Genomic DNA, 27,458 nt, shown 5'->3' with positions numbered 1-27,458 from the left:
GAAATTAATAAAACTAAATATAGTTTTTAAGAATGCATTAGATCAAATTAGATTTGGTTAATTTGTTTATGTTTGGTTTGAGGTTAAACAGCAACTGGACGTTTCTTAACTGGCAAAATGAGTGTCACATATATTTTAAAGCAGCATATAATTTCACTAGCGCTATCAGTTGAATTATATTTTTGCTAGTAGAAATATATATCTTTTGATAAATATGATTTCACTAAGACAGTTGAAATTATATTTACAACAGTGAAAATATAACTTCACTCTAATATACATTTGTATATTACGTATATAACATATTGTTAGTATGAAAGTAAATATGTTTTAATTGTTGCTTGTATACAACAAATATGGCTGGACTAATCATATTAACATTATTGAATAATTTTTTTTAATTTTTAAGTCAGCAAACATACAAATACACGCAGGAATCACCTGAATAACAACTCACAACAAAGTGCGTTTTTATCTGGGTTTAAAAATTCCTTTCATCGAGGAACTCATCACTTGACATAAATTTAAGGCATTTAATAACCATTAAATATTGAAAGTGAACAGACTATATAATTTTAGTTTGATTGATTCCGCAGCGCTTTGTAACTCTTGGAAAGCTCTCTAAATCTGGTATCTGCGCCAACTTTATGTAATTGCCTAATTTAATTTACTGATAGATAACATATATTGCCTATCAAGCATAAACGAAGCAGATATTTTGATTCAGGGTGAAATTAATAGGAATAGATTATGTATTTTCACCTACTACACTACTCCGTTGCGTCTATGCAATTCAGCCAGCAATAAACGCATTTGCGTACCGTCTATCGTTGTCATCGATTATTATTATTAGGTAACGCAAGGTTACTTTTTTCGGTTTACTTTTTAAAAATTACAAAACTCCAACAACTTTTTGAGCGTGTATATTCTCACATAGGTAATGATATGTTGTACGAACTCGGACGTAGGTAATGATATGCCTAAACCGCGAATGTGTATGAGATGTCGGCAGGCGGGCGTTAAGAAAGTTTCGTCCGCACACAGGACCTCATGTCCAGGGCTGGAGCATTGCGGTCTGCCGGCCCGGGGCGCTGCATTTCCCCACACAGAGAGCGAGAGAGAGAGCTGTACAAACTTCCGGTCCATTGCATTTACGTAATGAGATATCTTGGTCCGAGAGCTAAATTGTTCGCAAGCGGCTGCTTTTGGCGTGATTGTTCGAGTTGAAATTGCGGATCGCCAACTCGTTACCGATCGGATGTTATGAAACAATTTCACTTCCAAAATGTGGCCATTGACGGAGCCGCCATCGCACAAAGGCCTCAGCATAAATGCGTGATTCAGTATAATGCGAAACAATACTGAGGATACGTATGTATAATACATATGTACATAAGATTCATTTTGTTGTGTGCTCTTATGTTTTTTTACGTCTATGGTGATAATATTACATTTGCGTGTTTACTTGAATAGTATTTGATAGCATTGATTAAAGATTTCGTTAAATACACAATGGTTATAATTAGGTGTAGTATTTATATATATTATTTTTAATTACTTTGAATTACTTGCAATTCATAAAAATTGTACTACTAGTGTTACTTCACACCAAGCAAACATATTTTAAATTTGGTGTGATTAATTGTATGTAAATTAAAATTTTATTATATGTCGTTTTAATAAATATCGGTTTGAGGACCGCAATGAGACAGCAATTCCTTTAGAACGAAGTTTTGAAATGTGTTCAATTTATAAAAATTCCAGATGTAAGCCTATTTATATTTCACGTTACGGCCTAGCTAACTTTGGAGAGGCGTCAGAGAAATTCGTCAATGCTTTGTAAATATAATTGTCTTCGTTTTATTCTGGTTGAATACAAATTTCGCACCTCTGAAAACATTTATTTAAGTTTTAAAACATTTTTTGTAATTTATTCTCGATTATTTTAAGACCTTAATCACTTATCAAAATAGCTATGTCTTAAGCGTACATTGCTAAACACCCATTTTCTTATTTTGAGATACAGTTTGCTCAAAATAAAGAGAATAAACTTAGCTAAAAAACTCCAGCTGGAATTTTACGCGTAACCGAACATTCATTATTTACTGAAACAACGAACTTTTTACTTCTCAGGTAATAAGTACTATAGTAGATAGCCAGGAGTCTCGTATTTATAACGTGAATTAATCAAACCATATCGTGTCAAAGCTTTTTCTATATCTAATATCAAATTGCGATTACAATTTTGCATTTAAAAATTAGAGCACGTATGCTCAATCAAACTATTTATTTAATATGTTGTCCAGTAATTTTTGCAAAAGCTTAACTGTTTGTAAATAATTTTATTCTTCAAGAGATTCTTTTAAGCGCATAATGAATATTTTTTCAAATATTTTACTAAATGCTGATAATGAACCTAACGAAATTGTAAGATTTTTATTGAGCTTTTTATCGGTTTATTGGATCAATACATAAAAACGATTTCTGTGGTTAGTTTGTAGTGTGGTAATTTATAAATATTGCAAACCAAGTATATCTGATTTTATTAATTCATCAATTTATCACATTTTATTTATTTATAATACATTAAAAATACCTCTATCGTTGACGTTAAGCTTTCTAAAAATTTAATATCGCTAGACAATTATATTCGCGAGTTTTCGGTAATATATACTAACTTATATAATTATATTATAAATTAGGCATACAGTTTTAATTGGTTAATATAAAGTCAAATTAAGTCAAGTTTATTATATGTTTTGCTTTAAAAGATTATTTAATGTATTTATTTTAATCTCGCTGCTATAAATACAAGTTTAATCTTTGAATATTCCATTTATCATCAAGAAAAGCCACTTTGGGAGTTCAAATAAAATTAAAGAAGCAAATTGTTACAATTATTGCTTAATATAAGTACATATTATAGAAAAATTATCTTTAAAATATTCACATAAATTATATTAAACACAAATAGTAAGCAATTATACAAAGTTTAAAGTATCGTATTATTTTATAATTTGCAATACAATCACATCGTGGAATTAAATAAGTTTACATAAGGCATTACGCCAAACGGATTCATCATAACTTTTCCAATTAAATCGAGGGTTTAGCGCCGAATTTTCGCTAAATCGCATTGTATCTCCGAAATGCACGTCCAAACTAATATCAAACGTAAACAAACGGGTATGTTGCTTTCAGAAACTTACTATATATAACACACAATAGGGAAACTCTATGGAAAATGGTCTATGGTGAATTGTAGTATGGCTTTAGATATACGTTCAGAATGACAATGACCCACTATACTACAGGATGGGTTTGTCCCTTCGTCAATTATTCTCCTTTAAGCACATGAGGCGTGAGACCGTTTGTTATGGGATGGTCAACACCGTAATGGAGTCGGACACTTAGCTTTGACGTGGCTATGATTACTGACACGTGTAATAATCACGTGCATTCATTTATAATATATACGTGTTTAACTGAAATTTCAATTGAGGCAATTTTAGTACAAACCGCGTATTCCAGACTAAAGTTAAAAACGGCATGATTATTGATGGTATGCTACTTGAGTTAGTCCATAAAGTATTTATTAATAATACATTTTAATAAAATGTAAAGGTAAAATATTTCACAATCACAAATGTGAAATATTCTCTAAATAAATTATAGTTTTGAACAAGTAAATTGCCATTATTAATAATACTCAGTCAGGCAATATGTATGCTGGTTTAATGGTTACGGATCAACTAACTTCAACAAAGAGTAACATTGATGCACTTAACAATATATAATTGTAAGCGTATAACAAATTTACATATTGTATTATATTACAATTATAAATAACATATGTATTATATATATTTAATAATACCCCTTACTTTTAATATTTACATAAGTAGTTTTATTGTTAAAAAATATTAAAATATAGATTAGTAACGAGTAGTGTTTGTCCTCGGGAATTTCTCAAGGAAAATGCCTAATCTAATGATTTCTTATTTATCGAGAATTTTCAGAGCTATGGCGGCCACACACAAATGCCCATTTTGAACGGTCTTTGTCTTAAACCTAGCGTTAATTTACTGTGACCAAAAAGGATGGACCACACAAAAGCCCTCTTTACGACCACATATATAACACGAGTTTTGTTCTTACTGTAAATATACTCCATCATTGAGAGAATATTTCTTTGTTGCGAAACGGTCACTGATATAATAAATCACCGGATCCACAAGATTCCAGTTGCAATTCAATACCACCTTGGACAATGCCCATCAAGCGAACGTCGCTTTCTAAAAGCGTATACCTATTTCACTGTTCCAAGAAGCGGCTGCAGCGATTGACTGAATAATCGCTGCATAATTGCAATTGATCAGCAAACTTTGCAGCCTGGACTCCGATAAGGAGAAGGCAGAAACCAACAGCCACTCGAAGAAACAAGCAGACGCCCGCTGTCCGCGAACAACATATGATCATAGACTCACACATCCTGCCGCCAGCTTTTTCACCACCGCTCGGAGAATATACTGTCGCTGCCACACGAATCAAAACTCTGAGGATCGTCATCGGCATCATCCCTCCGCTAGCTTCTCCACCACCGCTCTCGCCATTTATCGTTTGTCGCAACATATAATGTAATATCTAGATTCCACCTTGAGTCTCACTGGCTACAAAGTCATAACTCCCTAAGGTTACCGAACCTTAAAGAGCCTTTTGTTAAAATTAAAATTTGTAAGAGTACTTTGAAATGTTTTAAAACCGTTGCATTTTTTATACTGTTGTATAAGAAAGGATGGATCCATTCCAGATATTTAAAAATATGCATGCTTACTGTAAAGCTTTTAATAAAAGTCAAAAGTATTTGCATGGCACTTCGCTAATTGGTCTTATCACGCGGGAATTAGCATATTAAAAAATGTATGGGGGCTTTCCACGGAGTTATGTCATTGAATTTCTCTGTCGCTAAGCTTAAATTTAATTTTTTCAATAATTTTTAATAATTAGAGGATTTTATATTTGTCTTGCTAAAATATGAAAAATGTAGTGTAACGACGGCTGTTATTATAACAAATTTTGTAGTTAATTATAACAAATTATCATCCTATTAAAGTTTGTTCTCTTCAACGATCATCCAGTTCTCTGTTTATCAATATTATATAGATATCTATAATAATATAAAATATAAAAAATCTTAATCTAGTATTTATAGTATATTTTAAGTATTGTTGAATCATAAGTCGAGGCCGTTGATACAAATAAAAATAATAAAATTATTTAACCAATTATTGTCTGATTTTATAAGACACAAAAATATTATTCTTAATTTTTATAATCATTACGATGAAATAATCTAACACTACATATTTATAATAAGAATTTTATTTTGTATATTTAGTTAAATATTACAAATAAATTAATTTTTTTTATTATAAATATAAGAACTTTTAGCTTTATTATGTCCTAATTCATTGCATTACAATGGAAGTAATTATCAATGACTTATATTTAATAACATAACTGTTAATATCCAAATTATCAGTTTATAATGCACATTTTTCTGACAATACTATACTAAAACTGAAGTCTCTGATCTAGTGATATTTATTAACTTTCAATACACGATGTCACGACGTACCTAAAGGCTGTTTTTAAGAAAAGTGTATTTTTTTTAAAAATTCTATCACCTCACAGATTATGCTATTCAGACCTTTATATTTGGTATTGTATATATTGTACATATATAATAATATATTAATATAAATCTATAATCATGTACGTTAAAATATTTATTATTTTTTATATAAATTTATAGAATAACAAATGTCATCATCCATATTTACATCTCGTTAAAACATTTTAAATTTTATATAATACCATTTCTGCTTTACAAATGTTATTTTTAATCTACGATTTATTTTAAACGCTCTATGTAACGTAAATTATCAAACAACTTCAATTTAAAACGTTCGATATTATCTTGGCGAACCTTTTGACGTTTTGTGAGAGAGAAAAAACGAACGGAAATTGAAAAACTTTTCACATCACCATATCGTTTTTCCTCAAATAATATTTGATAGTCGAGAGAGGACCTTTTAATATGTATTACGGCCTTATCTCAAAGTTTAACCCGTTATATATATATATATATATATATATATATATATATATATATATATATATTTTTTAGATCCGATTAACTCGGTTTAATTTACAGTAAGCAAGATTTATATACATACGATTTACATACCGCGACGAACTTTTGGATGGGTGCAATTTTTGGTTCGACGTATGGCTGGAGCACGAAAGAGCTAAAAGAGAGAAAAAACACGCTACCATATCTTCCGCCTAGTTGTGCACTCTTTATTCAAATCGTATAATACTTCATTTGAACGCCGAACCGAATGCCACAAAAATCTATTACGACGTCGTAAACTTTTGCCTGCGACTCACGCTTCATTGCTCTGGAAAATTGCAAACTTACAGAAGTCTGTTTCGGTACGGACGGAATCGCGGAACTGAATGGGACTAAGGGTAGGTAGGGTGCCAGTCTGCCACAGTATATTTATGAATTTATTAGCCTGATGAGATATTGTTCCACCTCGTTGCGATTTGCTTTACATAATGGGACCTTGGAGCGCTCCTTGCCGATCCGGAATCTTTTTTTAGAAATAGCATGTTGCAATTTTACTTACAATTATATTAATCATTGTCGTTTAATTTGTTAGTTAACTGACTATCACTTTTTTCTATAGTATAAATACTATTTTTTTCGATAGTTATAAATAAACGTGCTTCATACGTTATAATAAAAAAATAACCGAACAATTTACTTTACAAAACTGTTTTTGTGTGCATTTTACAATTTTTCTGGTTATCTGTAATGCTTCTGGATTAAAAACAACATACCAAGAGTCATACGTTATGCATTTCATAATTTTTCAAAAATATCTGTTAAAAAATCTTTTTAAAAACAACCGAAAATATGGTCAAATTGATTGTAATGAATTATTGAACAGTTCATGCAAAACTATTGATTCGTTTTATTTAAAAAAAAATAGTTTTAAAATACATATCAGATTTGTTTACATTTATAAAGTGGCGTAAAAGTTTATTGCAATTCTACCTGAAACATCCACCATTACGAAGCAGAATAAAGACATCGCAAAAATTAGTGAGGGAGCTGAACCAACAAAGTTTGAAAGCCTCTTTGGGTGTTCCGTATTTAGTTTCACCCTTACACTTTGAATAAGATTTAAATTTTCACGATCATATACTTTTATATAAATTAAATATTAACATTTTTACAAATTAATAATTCACTAATAATTTAATAAAAATCACATTTTTTACGGAGGATAAATAATATCTATAATATGTCTTATAGCTAGTCACCAAAATAATCCGTTACTGGTTAGAAATTTTTAGTGCTTTTTAATAAAATTATTGACAAAATTACAGATGGTTTTTGTATCATATTTATACGAGATAACATAAATGCATTTATGATGAAAAAAAATGCGGTAATAGTTATTTTATTTGAAACAATAATCGTGACTAAAATTGTAATATATTTTTCACCATAAGTGATTTTTGAAATTTTCAATTGCATAGAAAGAAATTATGCATTAAAGAATTAAAATTACTGATATCAATCAGCAATAAGAGAAAAATGTAGAAATTAAATACTTTTCTTTAAAAAAAATTTATTAATATAATCAATAGTTTCTAACACTTGCATGCTGAATTTTCGTCATATCCAAATAAATCGCATTGCTCTGTAAAAAACGCTGTTTGTATAAAGTCTATACATTTTTAAGAATAATATGCAAGACATATTAGGTTCTTACCGAAAACTATTTTATTACCTAAAAATTGTATGTACGTGGTTTTAATTTGAAGTACACTTATGTATAAAAAAATCTGCTTTTTATGCAAGATTTTTTTTATAGGAGTTATGTATTTTTGAACGGTTTCTCTAAAATAAGATATTAGATCAGACTGATTAAAAAATTTCCCTTAGATAATACAAAGTTTAATTTTATTTTAAAAATATATGCTAATTTGATTAAAAAAAACAGTTTTAATGTAAAAACCAAACATCGACTTAAACCTTTAAAATCTCTTAAATATTATTTTTAAATTTTTTTTTAAATAATAACTTATAATATCTATCAAACTTAATTATAATAAATTTAGAATATAATTTAACGATGGAACAGGAATTAATAATCATTCTAATCGTGAAAATTTGTTGTAAAGAAGTATAAAATTTTAAATTAGTTACTCTGAATTATCACAAAGTATTATTTGTATTTCCGGTAGATACTTAAATATAATATTATCAAATTTATAATTAAACTATTTCATATTGTGGTTATTTTATAGTAACCAACGAATATCAATAAAGGTGGAATGAAAACTTTGCGGTCTAACAGAGAGTTTATTAAAATTATTCTTACATTTTTTTAATGTTGTACTCTTTCAATCTTTTTACTCTAAACTATGATATATCGTTGTCTGTGATAACATTAAATAAATGCTCACGTCGATCGTTGTTGATGTCATAATGAATTTGTAAAATTTTTACTCTATTGTGATCGAGTGGCTCAGACATGAAACACTTTTTATATATATTTGTTTATATTATTGTGTATTATGAAACTATGAATATGTGAAAAAATACGATTTTTAAAAACACATTAGCAGCTAAAGGATTAACTATTTACATTTAGTTTATCAATGCTTAAATGTTATTTTTATTATTTAAAAATTTATTAAATGTTTTTATATTTTCACAAAGTCACAAACCTTACATATGAAATATTTTAGAAACACAATGAAAGCTAGCATAGTCTAACGAATAATAATTATGTATCTAGTGCTACCCTCTTTGTTTTAGACCTTCGTATTAATCAATTCAGCAAACATATTTTAATCTATATAATTCGTTACAACGGGATAAATCAGTACCAACGGTGTAAGTCAATCAAACACAAACAACACCTAAAAGTAAGTATTAAAAGTACCAAACTGAAATTCTGAAAATCAGTAACATGTATATTAAATTAATATTGTTTATTATGTATTTTAATTTTTAAATAATCATTTTGCAGCTATCATCATTTTTTGATAAAACACATTTTTATAAATAAAATTTTTAATCTGCTGAGGTGGCTTAAACCCGTTACCTCTAGTCTATTAAGTCCAGCACCTCACGGACCACACTATTTTTGTCCTAATCTTAATCAAAAATCTTGTAGCCATCGATTCTAGAGATTAGTGTGTTAATATTGTTTCGCTGTTAAATTTCTTCACTGAGTGATTTTGATATAATTAATACTTCATTAGCTTACTACAATATAATTTTTTAATATTTGTTTTAATATTATTATATATTTTACTTGTATATAATTAGTTGCTTTACATTATTGTATTTTAACTATATATTGTATATATATTTTTACATAAGTTTAAGTTATTTAATTTTTAATAATGTATTTATAATTTTTGTGCATTTAAACTTCTTTTTTATTTGTATACAAATATAATTTGTATGAAAATGGAATATATGAAAATGTTTAATACGACGGAAACTATTTTTAGTTTACCATTTTTACTTAATTACATTATTTATAGTGCAAGTAGTGAATGCGAACTGTGCACAAAGCAATACTTTGATTCAAAGGGCGGATAATGCGCTTTACCGATTTCGAACAATGAAAATAATGAAAAACTACAGCACAGTAGCGTCGTCGTTTAGTAGAAGAGCAAACACAATGTGTAGAGTACTAGTACCTATGTACATACGACAAAAATACCAAGTCCAGATTATTGTTCTTTTCGTCTCCTGGCGGAAGGGAAGAAGGGGGTCGCGTTAATTGCACTCGTGCCCGCTCGCATTTATTCGCCAAGTTGGTACGCGAATTAATCTTTTCGCGCAGTAAACACGAAGTCACGTGACCACAACACTTCTTGTATCCTGGGCAAACAGGAAAGTTCAGGTAGTCCTCGGCGCGGCACGGCCGCTCCAACTTTTGATAAGTGATAAAAGTTTATCCGAGCTTTCGTTTCGCCTCCCCGCCCGACCGACGGTCTCGCCCTGTGCGAAACTTTTCGCGGCCCGGGTGTACTCTTTAATGTCGCAATTTACTGTTTAATTGCATTACGAATAAATTTAGGGCTTTTTGTACCCCGCTCGCCTTGTTGTGTTAACATAGTTTTCTTTAGTTTTGGTTATTTGTCTTTTTTTGGATTCTATTTATTATACATATTTTTGCTATTTACTTTTATTTTCACAATAAGAACATTTACACAAAAATAATAATAATATGTTTTATCTTACTTATCTCAATACTCACTCTTCTTATGTCTTTAGACTAATTTCTTTGCTTTGTGATTGTTTTACTTTAAGTTGTGAATATGCATGTGAGAGGTGTTATACATAAAATTATCTTAATTAAATTTGAGAGTAGGTTTAATTTTGTGTCAGAGTATAGAGCGTCGATTATAAACTAACTTACTTTTTAGTTTCTTGTATGATATTAGCTATATATTTTTTTATACATATGTGATATTCTTTATAAGATGAATTAAGCTTATTATAAGATATTTTTTAATCATATATTTACGATCTACCTTGATTTTCACTATTTATAACAGTATAAGTCTCTGAATATTGACCTGAAAATCTTAGGTTTAAATCCCATATGGACATTAATGTTTTTTCATTTCTATTGTATCTAGGAGATTGGAATTAGTAATTACCATATGAATATAATTCCAATCGACTATCACAGATTAAGCTTATCTAGATATAACTAGGTCGTACATATTATATATTGAAAATTCTCTAATAATGAGCTACATACTTCTACTCATATAGAATATCCTGTATGTATTTAATATAAAGAAAATTATAAAAATCTGTGAGACTGAAAAAATCAAATAATACCTCATCTATGATAATCGATATAAATTACTGTTAAAAATAATACCTGAGAAGTGTATTTGATAAAGAAAAGTTTCTTCAAAAACAACTGCATTACATTGCACAATTTTGGTGGATCTAAATTTCTTAGCAGCATAATATGGTTTACAACCCTTGAGGGATAATTTGTGTTGTTAAATTTAGCTTTAGAAAATTTATAAATTTACCTAAATCTTTTTATTAGTGATTAACTATAGATTGACTGATTGGATTGGATTTAGTAAAATACATATGTCATCTCATTGATTGTTTTAATAAAACAATCACTAAAGGTGATGCACAAACAACAATATATAAAATATTTTTATATAGCTGATAATTAGCATCAAATATTCGCTTCACTATAAATTTGCAGCATTGTAAAAATATTATATCGTTAGAGTTTTTCATAGGACCAGCTATAGTGTAATCCATAAATGCTTTTGTAACGTTCAAGGGGTTATTGGTTCGATTACTGCGTTCGAAATAGAGAGAACTATTTTTTATTAATAAGTATGAATAAATGCATTTTTTCTGTTAATTGGAAGTATCGAAAAATGATATATTTACCTATTTTAAAAAGTAAGCGAAAAATGTTTTTCTCCCAATTGTGAGATTCCTGGAATTTTTTTTCGGAAACTCATACAATATTTAAAATATTATATAAGAAATAATGTTTTTCCTGAATAGATAAATATATTTAATATAATTAAATCACACAGATCTACAAAATTGAAGGATCATTATAACTTACACTGAGAATCGTCCATATGAGGTCATTCTATATTTCGCTTCATTTTATATACTGGCGCGGTGGGAGTCTAAAACAGCAAAACAGTCAAATTCTATCTTGGTCAGAGAAGCACGTGGTACGAGTCAAGTAGTGCAATGGATTTTGTGGCGCTTATTTTGGTGTGTAAATTGCAAATAAGTTTTGTATATGTTTGATGATCATATGCACTTTCAAAAGGCATGTGACAGGAACTCTTAATTAAAATATGGAGACACAAAGAAGCAATAAAAATTCTATATGGTGATAATAACTAGTACTAACTTGGACGGAACGAGGATATAGACGATACTTATTCCTTTGCATATTCGTGATCAGGATGATAATGCATTTGATTAAAGAAAATTGTCTTATAATTTGTTAATATATATGTATATACAGTATATAACTATTACGTAATAATTATTTTTAATTTAGTTCCCGTAAAATAAAAATATTTTTAACACTCATTTATGTAAACTACATGTGTGTTAAAGTTATAAGCTATTGAAAATTATATTATTAATTTTATTTAATTAAAATGGCCAATTTTATGCATTATCGCACGATTTAAAATATATATATACTGTACAAAAATATTTTTTATTTATATGAATCAATAATCCTGTTTTATATAAAAAATATTTTAAAATTAGCGAGAATGAGCTGTTTGGCTGTTAATTGGTTGATTGTATTTCGCGAAAACCGAATTGTCTAATAAAAAAATGAATATCTAAAAAAAATAGTAAACGCGTTAAGGTTTACTTAATATTGTACTTAGTAAAGGCAATAAGCTAATGGGACGATAATTTATTGGAATGCTTTATTCTTTGCCGCTTTTGTAATGAGATGGATTTTTTTTATATATAGCGAGAATATTCCCAAAAGATTAGCACGCATTAAATATTTAAGGTTCTGAAAGGTGTTCTATCAGTCATTTTTTTATTTTTAAAATGTATGATATAGCGTTAAAATACCAGCGGGTTAATATTTACCCTATTATTAACCACTGTTAACTTTGTTACTTTGTCTGTGTTTGAGAGCTTGTATAATTTTGTGTCAGCATATATCCATTACGCATTGTGTGATTGATTGGCTATATTGTTTGTTTATTTGTAATTTTAATATGATATTCTTTATGAGAAAAAAACAGTTTTTCAATAATATATTCACGATCTATCTTTTATTTTAATTATTAATTGCAATCCAAAAAAAACGTAAAAGAAATAAAATAATTATTTCTGATCTTCCATGACACGATAAAATATTAAAAACATATATTTACATACATAACGCTATATTTTAATGATATGAAATTATTTAGTGTTTTTGGTTTAGAAAATCACATTAGTTTATATTTTTTTAAATATAAATTTAATATATTTATTTATGTATTTTAGTTTTTTCCACTACATCTTTCGGTGTAAAATAGTTATATCGTAAAAAAAACTGTAAAAAGCATAAATACAGAACATCTTCGAGATTCGAGAGTTATCCTTGTTTAACGCTATTTATGAGATTGACGGTGTCATGTCGTTATTAGGGTAATGAGTTGCTGAATTTCGGGAGTGAATAATCGTGTCAGTGTCATGCAAACAGCATTTTCCTCGATCGATACGCACCAGAAATTCCAATGCGAGAGACCAGCATTGAAATCACAAGTTATAATGACAGAGCTTCCAAATTAAACTTTGAAAAATATTTGTTGTTGGATTTCAAAAATAAACTAAAAAATAGTTAAATATTCTTATTTCAAGGTTTGCAAAAAGTCACTTAATTATTTAAATAAATATATTATACAACAACATAGTATTTTTTATATTTTAATTGCACATTACAAAATATATCTTGTGAATGACGCCTACTTTAATAGTTTTTTAGTGTCTTTGTAAAAAATTGTTCTTTTTGGAAAAAAATTGGGAAAGTAGAAGATTACTGGACATAGAAAAACCATTTAAAACTTATTACATATTAAAATTTTATATATGTTTTATTTGTAATCGAGTTTTAAAAGTATTTTCAGTCACTTTAATGTTTATTTAATTTAATTTAAAATTTAAATTAACGAAGAAAAAACTAAAGCAATAGTTTTTACAACGTGACCAAGGAAACTGCAATAATGAAGGGCAAGTGTCAAAAATAAATTAGTATACATCTGGACTGCGAGCTTAAATTCAAAAATCATCTTAAAATTATTTTAAATATATCTAAAAAGAATAAATAAAAAATATTAAGAATAAGCAAAAAAAATCGCTTTTAAAATGAAAGTGACTTTTGCGCCACATGTATAAAACAATGTGAATGTCCTATTATTGTCATTAATTTTGTACTGTATACATTACATATATTTTAGATACGATCTAAGTGGACTAAACTCTTCACCTTTTTATCAACAAAATCCTTAATGGATCCTTGTTCCTGAAAACACAAAAAAGCCAATATTGCTGGTGTTAAAGCATAACTTCTTGATAAAAATTATCTATACTCTTTGGGTAAGAATTACGGAGCGCTGATGTTTATAGTAGAATTTAATAAATTTACCGCTTTACGTCAATTTAAATAATATATTTTTAAAGCTTAAATTTTCAGAAAATGTAGAAAAAATAAAGTGTTATTCAACATAAAAAGGGCAGAGATTTAATTATATGAAAGATATAAATCGAAAGCGCAGGTAATATTGTTTGATAGTGTATCATTTTTGTCAACATATAAACACAAAATATACTATTTTTACTATTACTTTATTAAATTACTAGTATGGCGAGAGAAATAAACTAAAAAACTAATTCGAAACAGACCCGGTTAGTGCAAATTGGAATGGGCCATCCCAGCTGTAACGTTTGTGTTACGTTGTCCCTTTGTCACGTTTTTCCGCCGATCAAAATGCTGTTTCGTTTTAGAGCCAATCAAATTTTTATCATTGGTAGTTATGCAAGCAAACACAAACGTACGATCAAAGGTTTGACTGTTAGTTCAACATTGCTAATGGAATAACGGCATCGACTATTTACATAAATGTTATTATTCATGCTCTGTTATTCGAAAATACAATTAATGCCGACAAACTAGTTAATCTTGCTCTTACAGTGTGTGAGGGCGTTCATGCATACATGTACATTCATAGTATGTTTATATTGATAAACATACGCGTGCAACTGTGATAAATAGTTATTTTTTTAATAATATAACGTACAACCGTTGTTAACACTTAAGTACAGATGTTGCGCCCGACCATAATTTCCAGATTTAGCACAAAACTCATGCCCAAGTAAAATCATAAATTTTATTCAGGGGACCCTTTATAATTTTCTCGCTGTGTTAAGTTTAAATTAATCTTTCGCTCTTTTTGTATCAAACTTACACATACATTATGAATATTTTAAGTTGTGCAAGAGAACCACTAACGATACAGAAGTTGGCAGGCGCTTCTCCTTAATTTTACTTTAACGATACAAATAATGTTTTTTTCATATTTTATTTATCCATATATTTAAAACAGTTTATACAATTACGTGTTTTATTTCAAAATACTTGACTTATAAACTTATTACAAATTATTAAAGTACTAAAAATATATTGACATTATATATTCGCATTACTTGAATAATAAGTTTTAAATCAATTTAAGGAATAAAATTAATACTTTAACTTCATATTTTAAAGAGGAATATTAAATGTTTGATTCCTAGAATTTATTTAATAAGTAATAAAAGTTACTCATCCAAATTATATATTTGTTTAATTTTAATAACCTTGAAGTACACTAAATATTCACAGTTTTCATTTCTATATGATACATACGCACATTTGTATTACTTTATAAAATATTTGTACAATACTAATAAAGTATTTTTAATAAATAATTAACTATTTTGGTCCTATTTTTAAATTCAATAAGGGAACTGTTAAACGCGTTTAATCTGATGCAGTATGATAATACAAAACCGTCGGTCTAATAATGACTTAGTGTGAATTAAAAAATATCTGCATACATCATGTTTTATTTGCGATTAAATATTATAATATAGTGCAGCTTCATCTGAAGCATTTAAAATATTGAATAAGTCCCTTATACATAATCAATAATACGTTTGAGCTTTCGTTTTATATGTATGTAAAATTTATCTCTACACCGCAAAGAATGTATGGGATTCTTCTCAACGGTGAAAACTCAGTTGAACAAACCTTGAAATAACAAAATTTTATTTATCTCACATTCATGCTCTTATTGAACGAGCGGTGTGCACATCGCTCACGAATGTATATTTTATTTAATACGCAGGTATACAGTCGCTATGTACATAGTATGTACATATGTAGTATGGGTGTATAATACACGCAAATTCTCGCATACCTTCGCCTTTCAACAGCGGATTAAAAATTTTCTCCATGAAAATTATAAAAAAATAATCCTTGTTTGTTTTTAATTTATATCCTTGTATATGAACTTCATCTCTTTCGTAAACACATACGGATACAGATTTATTCCGTGAAATATTGCATATCCATATGTGCATACGGGTTAATATTAAATGTAAACATTTTTTATAAATAAGATTAAGGACGATAGCTCGGTACCTCAATGTGGTTTTACTCATGTTTACTAATGTACATTGTATATGTCGTGAGTTGAATTAAATCTTGTCATGTATCTAAATTACATGAATTGGAATTTAAAAGAAATAGTATATTTCGAAAAATAAAATCTCGTATTTCTTCATGTCGAATTTGCTATTTAGATATATAAATCAAACAGAAAAGAATGTGTCTAAACGAGTATCAAATTATGACCTTAGTGTACTTACACATACATACTTAAAAATATATATATATATATAACTTAATCATTTAACAAAGTATTAAAATGCATTTTTGATCTTACATGAATTCATACTAGAATATAAGTTAAGATAAAAAAATCGTTTCAATCAAATATGATGAAAATCTATATGCAGTATGTGGCAAAATAACCAGTTGATTTTAAAAAATTAAAATATGAAATCTTTAGTGAATAATTGTTTGCGAAGAATATTTATATTAGATTTTGTTTTAATTTTATAAGTCTAAATAAATTGCACAATAAAAAGTTCCTCAATGTTCTAATCTCAGACCTTAATGAAGTTATTTTTAATTTTAAACCAAGGACCTTTGAGTATTTCTTAAAATAGATTCCATTAAGAATTGAGTGAAAACACCACTTATAAAAATGTGCACAAAAGTGGTAACCGATTTGGGTGTCCAATTTCAAGATGACTACAGATTCCATCAGCATATATTTATAAAATATATGCAATAAAGCCTGAAAGATGTTTGATTTGTCTTGCGATACGAAATTCAAATGAGGTAACTCAATGCTAACGTATGCCTTGTACAATTAACTAGTGCATAGTACCCTCGGGCATGATTTTTTGGTCTATTAATAAAAAAGGTCCAAAAATGTTTCTCAGAAACTTGTTCATGAGGGAATATAAATATATATATTTTTATTTCACACAAAATTCCTACATGGTATGCTGGGATATGATTCCCATGAGTCGCCTCGACGATTGTACTAAGAATATATATATATATATATATATATATATATATATATATATATATATATATATATATATATATATTCATATTCTAAAGATTCTCCATGAGCTTAATTTTTGTGTACTAGCGCGTAAAAGTACCACATGCAAGAACTCTTATTATTAATAACTATTATTATTTATAACCAGTAGTATTATAATTCACTATTTTTTAAGACATATGTTCTTACTTAATATACAAATATATTTTTAAAACAATATACCGTTAAAATTAATATATATTATAATATGGAAAACGGTAACAGACTCATATACATTCAATAAGATTAATGTTTATTTTCAATACGCAACATCTTGTTATTCCAAATATCGAGCTTATTATTTTTTTATTAGACGCTATTCCGCCGATGACAATCTCTGTCGCGGCACAGAATCCCGTGTACATAGATCAATGTGTTCCAACAATAACAAAGAGCACAATTTATCAGTCATCGCGTGGAATAAAACGTGACCTAGAAACGGCCAGAAAATAGGACTTGTGTCATATCAGTTCTGTGTCTTGTGTGAGTGTGTATTCACCCAGTGGAAAGGGTTAGTACGGCTGCTGGAATTATGGTCCATGCCGCGTGCTGTGCACGAAGATAGCGTCAGAAGGGTAAACAGGCGTTCGTTTAATCGTATATAACAAAAGCGAAATTTCAATCAGCACACGCTACACCAACGATATTCAATAATAACGAATCGGGTGTATGTACGTGGTAGCGTATAATATACATTGTAACGTTGTACTCGTATATATTGTAGCAGAGCTTGCTACGAGCTACTTTATCGTATCGAAATCGCATTTGTTCGAGCGATCGGATTTTTTCAAACTTTTGAAAACATCAGAAAAGATCCAAATCACTGCAAATTTCTTGATTGGCGAGATTATATTGATGTTGCATTCAACTGTAGCTGATTTGTTAATAGTATCACGCAAGTGTACTAAGTAAACAGATCAAATTGAAAACATTGATTCATGAATTATACATGTTATGAGATCTTACAGTAAATTGTAAGTAGAAAAAAATATTCTGAATAATAACTAGCCCTGCCTGTTTCTAAAGTATTCGTTACACGATCCAGTTAAATAAAATATAGCTAAGTCGTAACTGTTAGGCTCCATTCAAGAAACTTGAAGTGAATAATATTGCTTGAAGTCAAGAATGAACATATTACAATCTTTTAGGGGTATGTGTGTGATACTAGTACTTATTTAATGACAACATATTTTGGTGGGTCCCGAGTAGAGTCTCCAATTACTCGAACCATCAACTACTTGAGTATCGAATATTAAAATTTTAAAATACTCGAGTACTCGAGTACTTTCGAGTATTTACCAAATGTACCAAAATAGCTATTATTCAAATTTGTGCACATATAAATAAATAAATAAAATACTTAGTATGTTTATTTTTACAATTCTTTTAACTTCACGAACATACTTTTTAAAAACAATAATGCAAAAAGTGTCTCGAATTTAATATTACTGCTAACCTTTGGTTTTTTCTTTTTATGTTCTCTTCTTTCATTCCCTTCTCTGCTTTTCTCTTATTTCCTTCGACTATTGACAAAATAGTATTTTGTAATTCTTCTTGAATAGATTTTTTTTCTTAACAATATACAATATTCTACTCCTTCTGATTAATGCGAAGAATTTAAATCTATATCCTTCGAAGTCGTATTTGGGTGAATCCCTTTCACTCTAGAGCTAAACGGTTCGCAAAGAACTGACTTTACTTTAAATGCCTTTAAAACACACAATTGTTTTGATTTATATTTTAAGCTGAGGGATCAGTATAAACAATTGACAACACTTTACGCTACAACTGCATAGTCATAAAACCTAAAAAAAAATTTTGTTGATATTTCATATTGTTCATTGCCATAAATTAGATAAGTCGGGACTGTCGAACAGAAAACACAAAATAAATTTCTCCGTCGTACCCACTAACATAGCCGACGACCGGAACTATGCAACTATGGAACTATGAAAAAATGATACCTGATAGTAACCGCTCTAACTCGGGACTTCGGGCATAAACGCCAAATAAAAGCAAGACGTTAACCTTTACCGGACCGAGTTAAAGTTATTTTTGTTTCTGAAATATTTAAAAAAAATTAATTTCGAGTATTAATCGAGTAATTTTCAAAATACTCGATTATCAAGTACTTGAAAAATAGACAAAAATACTCGAGTATCGAGTACTCGATTACTCGAATTGGAAACTCTAGTCCCGAGTGATGCCTACTAATGCCACTAATATGATTTTATTTTGGTCGTTGATAATTACGTTTTTTTATATTGAAAAAACTCTTAAGTATCACATATATTTTCTCTAAAAAAGGATGTTTTTTATGCATTGAGTACCATTAGCTAATGCTGTCCTATTCGAGTTCTAATTAAGTAGCTGGCCAGCTAAAACACAATTATTCTATAGCATTGGTACTATTTTTATTTTTTATATGGTTTTATCAAAACTTCGATAAAAGACATACAGAAATTCGCAATTTAACTTAAGTTCACAGCGGCTTTTTGAGACAATCAGGTTGACTCTGCGTTTGGAACATATGCCACATTAAAATGACACTAGAAGATCAACGTCTTTTACCATAACAAAATGCAATGATTAAATAAATGTAATTTCTCTAGTAAAGTTTTAAATAAATTCACTTATAGTTTGAGGTTGATCAAGCATTCTCAAGATTTCCTCGTGAATCGTTTCTAGACATACGGTATTGTTTATTTATATATACTGCAACTAATTACACGCTGCTCTGGAATAAATTGATAAAGACGGTCGATCTTTAACGCGTTCTGGCATCGTAATGAACGCTCGGGAAATCTGATGGGCGTCGTTCTCGCCGCTAGATTTTCTCTGGGGCGTCACGGAAAGCCGCAGGAATCTAACGCACTGGCGTATTAAATGGGATATAAGAGTCGCGATTCTCCCGCCGGGATGTTGCGGCCGAGGACCACTTTTATTTATGGCGGTCGTAAAGTTCTCACGGCCAGGGGCGGCGCGAGCGGGGGCGGTAAATGGCTGCTAGACCTTTAACCCTGGGTAAAAGTCTTTTGTTCGCACCCGGAGAGAAGATTCGCGGTCAAAGAGTCTCGATTCTTTCGCGCGCCGCCTCTGGCAGATTGCTTACCATCATGGTGCGCATTGTACGTATACGTTTTTCGATAATTGCCTAGATTTAATTACGACCGTCCTCACCCGTACCCTTTCTGCTCTCACTTTCGCTTTCAACTTCCTTCTCTTCGGTCTTGAGTTTAAATCCTGCCTCAATTTTAAAAAATATTCGAGTAAATTATTAATATTGTGAAGCTTGACGAATTATCGATTTTTGACTTGAAAAGGGTCATTGTAGGATCCTTGACGCAAATTGAATTAGAGGAAGTGAAAAAACACCTTAAGCAAGTTTGGTGTTGTAAATATTTTTGAGTATATAATTAAATTTAACGAACTTAAAATTAAAAAAAATATATATAATATATATAAAAAATATATACATAATTAAGTTTTCGTGTACAATTAACTGCCCGTTACAGAATTGAACTTGTATAAAGTCGTGTCTTGAATTAAATTTATTTTAAAAGCAGGGATTTTTTCTTTTAATATATATTATATTCAATACATTGCTAAAAGCTTATAAAAATTGTTTTTGGTCGTAAAACTGTATAATAAATAAATGTATGTTAATCTTTCTATCACATCAGTTTTAAATAATTTCCTATTTTGATTTTAGAGGGCATACTAATAAATCATATTAGTAAGCCCTGAGGAGAATGATAAGTATAATAATAATCACTAGATAAATGGCATTATTTTGATGATTTGATTAGAATAAGAAGAAAATGCAAATTAAAAAATATTGTATTTTAATACTCTTGTTACTTAATTGTATTAATTTAATTTTTACTCTATTATTTATCAATAACTAAATTATATTATTTTAACGGTTTTGAAAAGCGCAATTTATTATCCATTAAAAAATTTATTTTAATTAATTAAGAAATTTAGCCATTATTTCTTTTAAATTATTTTTTTATGCTGTTTTAAAGTAAACTTAAATATATATTTTTGTATCACTGTAATATTAATATATTTGCAATCATTATTATTTATTAATTAATTGCAATGTTAATCAAATATCTATATTATTTGTTAGTAACGAAAATATCATTATTTTTTAGGCTTAACGCAAAGACATAAAATAAGACACCATTGTATATAGTTCTAAAATTTGTTTAAACTAATATAAACACATTTTTAAGTAATTCATTCATAGATAACTATTAAAAAGTTGTAAGTTTTACCATTTAGAATAATAAATATTTGTGTTATTATAATACAAAATATATTGTCAAAATATAATCTATTACAGAGATTGTTTTAAAACTTTGTACCTCTCAATTATAAATTTTATTTTTGGGTACTAATGCATATTTTATGATTTACACATCGCTAAATTTAAATTCAACTAGAAAATATAAAATAAAATGATTTATTGGTTATATATTAAAATCTACTTATAGCACTCGCGAGTGATACTTCTTGTAAAAAAATAATCAATGTCAATTAAAGGTTAAGGTTATCTCATTTCATTAAAAAAATGTTAAACTTTTTTTTAATTTTTCGAATAGATTTATATGACAGATAAAAAGCAAAATCTGATAACGATTGATAGAAATTTTATTGCATTAAACGACTGATGTAAAAGTTATTATCGTTCTCATTTAATAAAACGAATAGTAATATATTTATTAATCCGTGACGGTTCGAGTTTAATTCAATTTTGCAACTAATATACGAAGTCGTTAAATTCGGTATCAACTTTTATTGTGGTCGTTAAACGATAACTGTGCGCAATGTTATTCAATCGTTGCGTGTGAGTTGCTATAATTTTTCTTTAAACGCGTCTCGTCTGTCTCGCAATAGCACAAGTTTAATAATTTGAGACTGCTATAAATATTTTATGTTTCATCTACATAATTCGCCAAAATTTATCAAAAAGTAAAATATTGACTTTTTAATAGCTAATTTTAATCAAACACATAAACGCACTAGGAGTGGAGTGAATATAATATTTTTTACAACGAGATATGTTGCTATATATATTTTTTACATATCATTATATACAATACATGTTACTGGTTTATAACCATTTTCATGTTTACAATTTTATTATTAGCTACCATATAATAGATATAAGAACATCAAATAAATTGTTGGTGGTTGTAATTTAAGGGAGGAAAAACTAAATAATCTTATTTGAATATGTTCAGACGGTTCTGAATAATGGCTCATATATTAGGATTTTATTGTATGTAGTAAGCGGGCTTTTAATAATAAATATTGGTCCAATGGACGCATTGACAGCAAGCCAAAATGTGTTTATTAATTTCAAGCTTGAAGTTCAGGTGAAAACCCAGGTATTACACGCAAAATTTTCTTTCTATGTTACTACCATGTTCACTTTAGAACAGATTGATTTTAAATTTCAACTTCTAGAAATATTTATTAAGACATTTAATAATTTGTAATTTATTCGCGATTGGGTTTAAGCCGTAAGCACTTGTCAAATATTTGTGAAAACATACATAGATAAACGCTTTTTAATAATTTTGGGATATCGTTTGTATTACGATGACTAGATGCTAAAAATAGCGTAGGAAAACACTAAAAATAAAAAAGCCATCTCGGATTTTTTGACAAATTAAAAATATATCATTTCGTAAATTGCTGTTTAAATGCCATCTCCAAAACTATTTTGAGTAGGACAAAGGAGAATAAATTGCTAAGGGAGCGCAAAAAATATCATTTTTAAAATTGTTGTTAAAAGGAAGGACAAAAGAAGGACAATCTTTCTTAAAGGTAGACGTTTGGTCACCTTATATACAAGATAAAGAGAAGCAAACTTCTCTAAAGAACTGAAACTGGAATTTTTCGAGATTTCGAGTGGTATTATATTTAGTATTTGGTTAAAGTTATCTGTATAGTATCCATTAGGAATTTTTAGCAAAGAGGCAAATTGAAGACTTGTTAATATTTAAAAGTAGTAAATGCCTATTTTATCGAAATTAAATTTAGAATTTTAATCAGTAATCCTGATCACTAGTCACATGCTAACATTTCGTCAGACGTTAAAAAATATTTCTTTATCTAAATGCCCTTTAAAAAATTGTTTGTCTACAAATGCTCCATGTCTACGCGTTTTAAGAGAAAAATGTCTAAAAAATGTCTATTTTCAAAGTAAAACGTAAGGTGTTATACGTTATATGTGAATTTATTTGAAATTTTATACATATATTAGGTTTTCCTGTAATGAATGTCGTTTTTATTAAATTTAAGTTTTAAGAGTGAGTCGTGCTTTGCTGTTGTGACAGTACATAAACTTACTATTGAAAATATTTTATGCCAACAATAATCGTAGAAAACAGTGGTTATCCAAAGCCAAATAGCAAACCACAAGCTCTTTGTAAAAATTATTATTTTATATGTATGATGGGATTTTAATTATTGTGCATTATGAAATTCTTAAAACTGGCTAAACAATAACAGCAATCTTCTATTGTGATCTGCTGAATCGTTTACACTAAAAAGTAACATCTCGATATGGCTAAATTGACTCTTGATAAACTCAGGAACTTGCCGGGAAGGTTTTATTTTATCCACCTAATTCTTAAGATCTTGCTCCTTCCATCTCCCATTGATTTATGCAACACTTCCTAGACAAAAAAGTTAAAATTCAGATAATGTAAAAAGGGGCTATCGGAATATTTTGCATCAAAGCCTCCAAAATTTTATTCTAATTGTTATAAAAAATTAAATGTGATGTGGGAAAAAGTTATATCTATAAAAATAAATTTAATTTTTAAAATTAAAATTCATTTCGGGATTACCTAAAATTTATATATGATGAGATTTTGGTGTATTAATTCTTAATTTCGAATATTTTTTATTAGCAAATGATATTTTATGCGTAGGTACATTTTTAACTGTGAATAACTTCCAAAAATATAAAAAAAAGTATTTTTATGAACAGTTCGCTAAATGTTAAATTAATTTACATATTTACATACGCATGTACAGTACGTGTATTATAATATAATAAATTTCAATTTCACCTTATTTCGACCCGCTACCAATTCTCTCTACCTCCCTCTCGCTCTATTGTTCACAAGTTTACACATTTATAAATTCAGAATTGGAAATTAAGTTATTGTGTTAACGGCAAGGAGCCCTGAATATATCGAAGCTCGGCTGATAAAGTAATTGATTTAATTTGCGAGGCACCTAACGTATTTAGCCGGGGTATTGGTATAGTGATTTAAACGGGTCTCTGGTAAAAGGTGAGAATATTCGAGGACAATCTAATTAACGTTTACCTGGGAGCGTTATTAAGATGGACGTATCGGCTGTTGTGAATGTTCGTGGCGAGAAGTTCATATTCGCTTACGGAGAGACATCTCTTATCGGGTGGGTGAAGCTGTGAAGTATGTTGGTAAAACAGATCTCGTTCGGTAATGCCAGCGCGAATAAGATTCTACGAAATTTACTTTCGCGAATGTACAAAATTTTAGCATGTTTATTGATTATTTAAATTAAAACGAAACAACAATATTTTATGTCTTTAAGAACTGCGTGTTTTAAAAAATATTTATTTCACTGCTATACTTTAGCTTCCTAATTAATTATAGATTTATATATGTTTTCAAAACGTCAGTGTTCAATATATTATACGTAAATATTGTATTGTTAAATCTTCATTGTAAGTTACATTACAATGAAGATTTATCGGATCTTATAGATCAATAAGATCTTATTAATAGATCAGAAGTACACTCGCTCATGCGGCCCCGCCTCTCAATATTGTTAAAAACTTCAAAATGTTATTATAAATAAATAAATTATGGCGAGAGTTAAAAAAACATATTTTCTATATAATAATTAAATACATTGCATTAATTTGCTCAGATGTATTTTTTTTAAGTGATCAGCTATTATATATTTATGCTTATCAATATCACCATTCTTAGATATATTTTCTTTAATAAATCAGCAGCTTTCATAACGTTTTCATAATTACAATTATCCATATGCTTTCGATTTTTAAATCAAAAATTTCTAGTTGCCACATTACTATTTACCCCAGAGATGTTTATTGTAAAACCGAATAAAATTATTTAAAAAATAGGAAATCAATATATCTTATTTTAATCAATTATTTTTTTGTGTCATGTTTGCATTTAAAACTGTAATGTTATTAGTTTTGTGTGATAGAATTTTATAAAAAAAATGTGAGCAGATTTTACATTAATGATCAAATTGTAGTTTTAAAGTTGAATTATGTTTTCTAATACACTTCAGTGTATTGATAGCTATGATACTAATAGCCCAAGGGAGCATCTTCAATTTACGAGCAGATAACTAGGGATGGAGAAACGACAGAAAAATAAATGACCCACGACTTCATTTAATAAATGCAATATCCTTACTTTTTAAATAAACTTTTCGACAGTAATATAATTTTCATTAATGTATAATATATTATTATACAAAATTAGGATTGTGATAAAATGTTAAAAATAATCTTATTAGTTTTTACTACTTTATTTTAACACATTTTTTTTTAATTTTACAAGCATACTATTTTATACAAGGTTATATGTGTATAACCACTTCTATATTCACAATTTTTCTATAAGTCACAATATAATAAAAAATATATTATAAATAACTTATTTGTTAATACTGTAATCGACTATTATAAGTATTATAAAATAATAACTATTTTTTTAAATGATCATTAAATGTAATTTACTAAAATTAACATACAAAATAGCATATACATTTATTGATACATATACACATGTAGTATAAGACAATAAAACCAATATTAATATTATATTTCATATATTTACTACAATTTCACATATATTTACAATAAAAAAAAATTATTATCTATCAAATATTGTATTTACATAGTATCATTTCATGTCAAATAAGGGTAAACATATTGTAATAATTGTAAAAAAAATATGTAGCAAAATATTAGTATTGTGTTTGTTATAAAATATACCATCACAAACTTAATTTTAATTGTGTTAATTTACTAATTGTAGCTAGATTTTTCAACAAATATATAAACATATTTATTTCCCCCCGAAGGGAATAAAAAAATAATAAGAAAATCTCAAAAAGTGATATAGTTAGTTTTATACAAAAAAAAAGCTTTTAATGTTAGGTGGTTTTCAATAAGCTTTCCGTTTAAAATATTATCATTCAATTAAAAATAAATATTAAAATATACAAATATAATTTTTATCGACATTTTGCAGATTTTTATTAATTTTTGGGAGGGATATTTTTGTAGTTATTATAGTGAATTATCTTTCTGAACGCTTAATAATTTAATCCCTTTAGAAGAATAATGCTATGACTTAAAAATGAAGCAAGTGGTAATGTTAGGACTATTTCGCCATTAATAATTTATTTTCTTTCTTTAACATAATATTATTTATTTGTACAATTGCTATACAATTTAACTTAATTGTCTAGTAAAAACAATTTCCTTAATTACGTAAATGTTTAATTTGTTAAAAGTATGTTTTTGTGTTTATATAATGAAAAATTTTGCAAAAACCTCCTATTGAAAATCATTACTTAAAAACTTATTAACTACAACTAGAGTGAGAGCTACTCATTTATTTGACGAGTCGATAGAGAGTTTTGACTTATTTACTTATACGCTAATTTTATAACAAATAGTTTAAAATAATAGTGCGACTGCTCTAACTCTTCAGTGATGGTTTACAGATAATATTCGCCACATATAGTTTTGTTTACTAATGCAATTGTGTTCTTTTTGTAAGATAGTACAAAACTGTTTTAAAATAAATGATGACTAGATTATAGAACACTATTACACAAGATACTTTATATATTTCACCGTAAGCATTATATTATTTAGTTGGTGGCTTTGGAAGCGCTTAATGGGAATTGACCTGACTGACCAAATGTTTTTTTCGTGTCACGTTGATGGAGGCAACTCATTTTTCTTTTTCACTCATCAATCGATGTAAAAGAGATCGTATTTTTATCTTGCACTTTAAGAAACTGCTTTCATTAAATTT

General features: G+C 28.2%; 1 long non-coding RNA gene across 1 annotated transcript in view; it reads left to right on the top strand.

Moving 5' to 3' along the window:
• The first annotated feature begins 11,826 nt into the window (after nt 1-11,826).
• Nucleotides 11,827-27,458, top strand: part of LOC148226518 (uncharacterized) — a 34,767-nt gene continuing 19,135 nt past the window's right edge. The window contains exon 1 of the long non-coding RNA XR_015812293.1: nt 11,827-11,881. This is a non-coding gene — a long non-coding RNA (uncharacterized LOC148226518). The remainder of the gene's footprint in view (nt 11,882-27,458) is intronic.

The sequence above is a fragment of the Plectrocnemia conspersa genome, unplaced genomic scaffold, assembly GCF_051122295.1.
Source record: "Plectrocnemia conspersa isolate PC_06_02 unplaced genomic scaffold, ASM5112229v1 ptg000014l, whole genome shotgun sequence".
NCBI lineage: Eukaryota > Metazoa > Arthropoda > Insecta > Trichoptera > Polycentropodidae > Plectrocnemia > Plectrocnemia conspersa.
This window is presented reverse-complemented; position numbering and strand designations above follow the sequence as displayed.